Below are 6,694 nucleotides of genomic sequence, written 5' to 3' on the forward strand. Positions count from 1 at the left end.
CTCATGATAGTCTTGGTCCAAACATTGACAAAATAACTGAACTCTTGACATGGGTGAGAGCAACTGCACTTGACATTAAGGAAACATTTGACTGAATGTGACATTGAGGTGTTCTAGTAAAACTGGAGTCAATGGAATTGGGGAAAATCCCTCCAGTGGTCAGAGTAAGACCAAGCACATAGGAAAATGATCAGAGTCACCTAATTGGCAGTACATCCACTACCTTTAACATCACCAACTCTCAATGGCAGCAGTGTGTACCATTTACAAGATGCACTCAAGTAACTCACCATGGTCATTTCGATAGCATCTCCCAGACCTAGAAGTCAAGGAAAACAGATGCATAAACAGACCATCTCCTGCAAGCTCTTCTCAAAGTTGCTCACCATCCTGACTTGGAAATATATAAATGTCCCTTTTGGGTCAAATTCCTGGAACACCCTTCCCAACAGGACTGTGGGTACTCTACACCCCAAGGATTGTAGCAGCTAAAGAAAGTAGTTCACCACCACCTGGGTAATTAGGGATGGACAATAAATGGTGGTCTAGTTAGCAATACCCACAGCCCATGAACAAGAAAAACAATGTGTTAGACTATTGCACCAACCAAAGTCCTCCTGAAGCCTATACAATTATCCTTAATATTTACAATATCATTTGCGTCATCTGAAATATGGACATGATCTTTAAAGTTCAGGTTTTTAATAAATTTCAAAAAAATGTCTTATTAAACAGTGGTTGATAAATGCTTGGGATTCTTTCAAAGTGGATATGAGTGGACATCAACAAAATGTATTAGCTATCTGCTTCAATTATTAATTACATCTGGCATTAAAAATAAATCTGATCAAAAACTGAATAAATCTACTTCCATGAACTTTATAAAGATAATCAAGGACAAAATGGGCTTACAATCCTACACTGTCCTCATAAATTTTAATTCACTAAAGATCCAATCATAAGAGCATTTTCATAGTTATTAAATGGCTTCTGCCAACAAATGTAATAAAATGGTACCTGAAATACTATGAGAAATGAAATCTGACTCCAACAGGCTCTCAGAAATAAAGTTCTAACCACAGTATTCTTACAGTCATTGCCCATACCCTAAAATCACTGTCAGCATTAAAAATTAACAGTATATATTATAAATCAGTAATATCTACTTTCAAAGCAGTAATCTAATGTTACTTTTCAGATAGTGCTTATAAACCACTCATCTACACTCTCATGGCTTGTAATATTAGCTAAAGCCCACAATTAGATAACAACCTAGTAATCATTTTGAAGTATCCTTTCATTATCTTTTGACAATTGTACATGCCCAAGCTCAGCAGATTAGTGTTTAATCAAATATGGTCCACAACACAATTACTATGATTAAATAACATCTGTCGCAAGGGGGGAAAAGCTGTTTGTAGGCTGTTGGTTTATTTCCTTAAAAAACTAAAAGATCTTTTGTAGTTTGTTCACTGATTTATTTTAACCAATTGTTGCTGTTTTAAGTGATTTATAGCTCCAGTTTTATCGCTATTTTTGCTATCACTAGAGCCATTCTCTAACAGCTTAGAATTATCAGAATTATTTTAGGAAAGGCAATACTCTCTCAGTGTTATTATGGGTGCATTGTAATAAGCAGTTTTGTCACGCACATGTTGATTTTTTGCAACCTGCTGCTTGCCCAATTAACTATTAGTCTCCCAAAGTGTGAGAAATTTGATTCCACTGATTTTAAAACCACTTGATAGACATCCCAGTGCCTAAAGTCCAGGTCCTGCAATCCAGCAGTATAAATTCAGTGATGTTGGAATGCCACTACTCAACCAATCCAATGCTGACTCCATCGGATATCTCGAGACCAGCTAGTTTATCTATTATGAATCAGTAAAGGGCTAAAAATACATGGGTTGAGCAGAGAGGAGGACAGAAGCACCACTTATTGGTGCTACATATTGCATTTAAAGTGAAAAAGATGCCCTTAAGACAGAACCAACATGCGACAATTTAAAAATACAGATCAAAGAAATCTAGGAAACAGAAAGCTTCAAATACAAAAGCAGCCGGAATTGAAGATGAATAAGGACAACAGGACTCAACTGAACAAAGTGACGGAGATCTGCCAAGCAGTAGCCGAAACTACATGAAGGAAATTGCATAGACAGTCAGTGATAATTCTCTAATTCCCACTAACACAGAAAACATTGATGACCATACTGGTTACAAAATATCTTAATACCCCATGTTTCTGCAAATGTTTATTTAATATGTTCAAAACAGGATGTAGATATTTTTAATTAAACTGCACAGATGTGTTGTTACACAACTCGGCGGGGGGCAGGGGGGGGTTAGGATTTACGAGTTGGACCAAATAGCCTGTTTCCACTCAACAGGCTTGAGTCTGGGGGATGCTGTTCAGAGTGTCAATATAGATTCAATAGGCTGAATTGCCTATTTCTACACTGTCGAGATTCTTTGATACAATTTATGCTCCTAAGCTGTTGTTCATGCAATTCTTAAAGAAAACTTTTCATATGCCAGTATAGCAAATTTGGAACAGACTCAGTGTTGTAGACAATCTCAAAAGGCATTGTCAATGAGCCAGCAACAAAAGCCAGCTCAAGCCCATTTCTGTCAGGGCTGCATTTATTGTGAACTCCAGCAGTAGGAATTACAAAGAGCATGTGGCATCGTGGAAGTGCTGTGGGTAAATTACCACAAACTAACTTTAATTTGGCTACTTATTAAGAAATCTCACAGACAATCCAATACTGAAACAATTATTTAAACTGCATTGTTATGTAGCAACTAAAATAAGATCCCTCCAGTAAGCAAGTTAAGCCTCACAATTCAACATGGCAATTGCCTGATTAATGGTGGAATTATGTATAATTTCAAACAGCATCATCTGTCTCTGGATGTCCAGGATTTGATCCCTATCCAGTGTTGTTCTTTGAAGTTCTGCCACTCATAGTATTTTCTGTCCTTCAAGTTTATGGTGTGGCATTATTGATAATCCTTTAGATTCTTTCATCCACAATATTGCAAGCTGCAGCTTGCCTTATCGTAAGTAGCTTCCCTGTTCCTTGTCACATTTGGTATTGACTGTCTGTTTGAAGACACAAGTTTCCTACAATTAATTCCTTAAATTCTTCTACGGGATAATCAATTGTCCTTGTGGCATAAAGCATCAAGTTAACAAGTAGTTATTTAAAACAGTTTTGTTTATGTAGCTTCAACTCCTTTTACCAGGCATGGCTAACTGCTTTCAATTCCTGTACAACAGTTTGTTCTTGTCCCTCAACAGTTTATTCCACACACAGTTATTGCTGATTCTTTCAATTCATGAAGTTATTAAAGTTCTCAAGTTTACACTATTAGAGGAGCAACAAAAGGAAATGGTGTTAGACACTGTCAGAAGTTTGAATAACGGGGTTAGGCAGCAGCAACTGCATAGGATAGATGACCAATCACCTCTGCCCCTGCTTTCAGACTCTGAACTACTCCAGCTAGGACCCAAGCTTATGCCTCATTTCCCCAGTCTTCTGTCAGTGACATCATATTTATATGCATGCACTAACGTTTCCTGAGACCAATTCCTGTCAAGATCCAGGTGCCATCACTGGCCACATCTGAGCATAGATATGAACATAGGAAAATCACTAGAAGCAGGCAATTCAGCCCTCAAGGCCACTCTGCCACTCAATATGATCATGGCTGATCTTATCTCAGTATCAACACTCTTCCTGTCTGCTCTCCATAACCCTTCAATTCACTACTAATTAAAAAGCTATCCAACTCCTCCTTAAATGTATTCATTGTCCCAGCATCCACCACACTCTGGGATAGTGAATTCCAGATTCACAACCCCATGAAAGAAGTAATTTCTCTTCATTGTTTTAAATTTGCTACCCCTTACCCTGAAACAATGACCTCTTGTTTGAGATTGTTTCACATAAGGAAACATCCGAAGTTTACTTTGTCAAATCCCCTTTAGCATCTTAGACACTTCAATTAGATCTTTCTAAACTGCAGACAAAAGAGATCTAAACTGCTGAACCACTCTTCATAAAACAAACCCCTTATCTCTAGAATCAATCCAGTGAACCTCCTCTGAACTGCCTCCAATACAATCCCTCCACAAATAAGGCCAAAATTATACACAGTACTTCAGGTGTGGTCTCACTAATGGCTTGCACAGTTGCAGCAACACTTCCCTACTTTTATACTCTATTCCTTTAGCAATAAATGACAAAGTTCCTTTTGCCTTCTTTATTACCTGCTGTACCTGTGTTCTAGTTTTCTGCAATTCATGCACAAAGACATTTAGATCTCTGCATCAAAGCACTTTGATGTTTCTCTCCATTTAGATAATAAGTTGCCCTTGTATTCCTCCATCTAAAATGGATAACCTCACATTTATCCACATTAAACCTCATCTTCCAAATATTGGCCCATTCACCTAACCTATCCACGTCCATCTATAAGGACACAGAGTGGTTATAATGAGTTATGTATAATCACTCCACTTTGTCATACTCAGAGAATCAAAATAAATAGTGTAACAGATATATTACAAAAGATTTTTATACATATATAAACATTCTGGGTCAAACGACAGCAGCTTTTCATAACATTTACATCTGATAAAAGATTTTCTACGGGATATTGCATTACAACTTATTCTAAATTATAAAGCTTAAACGGCACTATTAGGGCCGTTGTGAGTACAGCAAGAAATTGTGCAGCTCCTTCACCAATCAGATTAAGGAATTAATAACTACCAGAGCAGAGCTTCAATCAGGCATGAATTTAGATATTTACTTCAATGTCAAATCAGATGCAGAAAACAAATGAAAGAGAGGGCAAGTTGGATGCAATAAAAAAAAGAGGGGCAAGAGTTACAAAGAGACAAAGTCAAAATGAAAGTTTAAATTTCCAATAACAATTGAAATAATGACTCCACATCCCTAAAATTTAATCTTCAGTTCCGGTGGGTTGTTTGGCAACAATTAAGACAGTGTACTGGAATGGATAAACCATTTTGGGGGGATATTTAGAGGATGTCTATAATACAAGTATAAAAACTTCATAATGCTTCTCGAGCTTTCATGCCAAGTCTCTTGATGGGACACTGATATAACACATCTTCTATATAAGCAAAACAGCAACTGGGGCAGTAACATAATAATTTCTGTGCCTAACTGCATACATGTGGTTGTCAAAGGTTTCTGTCCGGATTAAATTTTAATAATGTTGAACACCACGCACCTCTGTTATTTCCACAGAAACACCTACAATTTTATTTTGTAAAATTGGATTACAAGTCAGCTATCCTGAAAACCTATGAGACCTAAAAACTAAGGTCTTTTAGAAAGCGGACCTGTACAGAGCTGTAGACCTCTGAATTCAGCCCCTCGTAAAACAAACCTTCGTTTTTTGGTCCGTTCCGGCCAAGCGAAGTATTTTTTCCCAAAGGGCTGAACAGAGGAGAGCTACTTGTGCATTAATGATTTGACTGACTGAATTATTAAATCTTACGTGAATTCCTGTGGAATACATTTTTAAACCTATTTTTTAATCAACCTGCTCAGAGATGTTATTGCACATCCTAGGAGCAGTTGGGATTTGAACCCAGGTCACCTCCGCACAAGAACCCATTTTCCTACTTCATAGGGCACAGTACTGTAATAATAATCACCTGCCTTCAATTATGTCAGTATTAAATGTAGAGTCTGGGTGTTAAGTTCTTTTCCTGAGGTTTCACACATGAGATGCAATTCACACACACCAACTTCTGTAAACAGTTAAAGTTTACTAGAGTCTGTACAAGCTAGGTAACCTCTTTGATACTCTTCGCAGACGTGTGAAGTCGAGTCAAAGAGGCCCTGAACAAAGAAAACACATCCACTTTATACAGTCAGTTGGTAATGCTCACGGGTAGTCTGGCCACCTCCCCCCCACCTCCCTCCCCCACCCCCACCACTGCATAATCACATGTTACCCCCAGGTACAATAGTAGGAGAGAATGTAAATGTAAATGCCCTAATCCTGGGGATTCATTATGCAAATGATTTTCTGACTCAGTGATTCCCCAAGACAATGTAGGTGTGATATATTCTATCAAGCCTCATATTCCAAATGTAGGCCCATTCACCCAACCTATCCACATCCATCTATGAGAACACATAGTGGTTATAATGAATTATGTATAATTGTCATATTCAGAGAATCAAAATAAATAACGTAACAGATATTACAAGGATGGGTGGCATGGTGGCTCAGTGGCTAGCATTGCTGCCTCACAGCACCAGGGTCCCAGGTTCGATTCCAGCCTCGGGTGACTGTCTGTGTGGAGTTTGCACATTCTCCCCGTGTCTGCATGGGCTTCCTCTGGGTGCTCCGGTTTCCTCCCACAGTCCAAAGATGTGCGGGTCAGGTGAATTGGCCATGCTAAATTGCCCGTAGTGTTAGATGCATTAGTCAGAGGGGAAATGGGTCTGGGTGGGTTACTCTTCGGAGGGTTGGTGTGGACTGGTTGGGCCGAAGGGCCTTTTTCCACACTGTAGGAGCTCTAATCTAAGATACTACAAAAGATTTTTATACATATATAAACATTCTGTGTCAAACCAAAGCAGCTTTTCATAATGTTTACACCTGATAAAGGTTTTCTATGGGATGTTGAATTACAACTTGT

Source organism: Chiloscyllium punctatum, chromosome 40 (assembly GCF_047496795.1).
Source record: "Chiloscyllium punctatum isolate Juve2018m chromosome 40, sChiPun1.3, whole genome shotgun sequence".
Classification (NCBI taxonomy): Eukaryota; Metazoa; Chordata; class Chondrichthyes; order Orectolobiformes; family Hemiscylliidae; genus Chiloscyllium; species Chiloscyllium punctatum.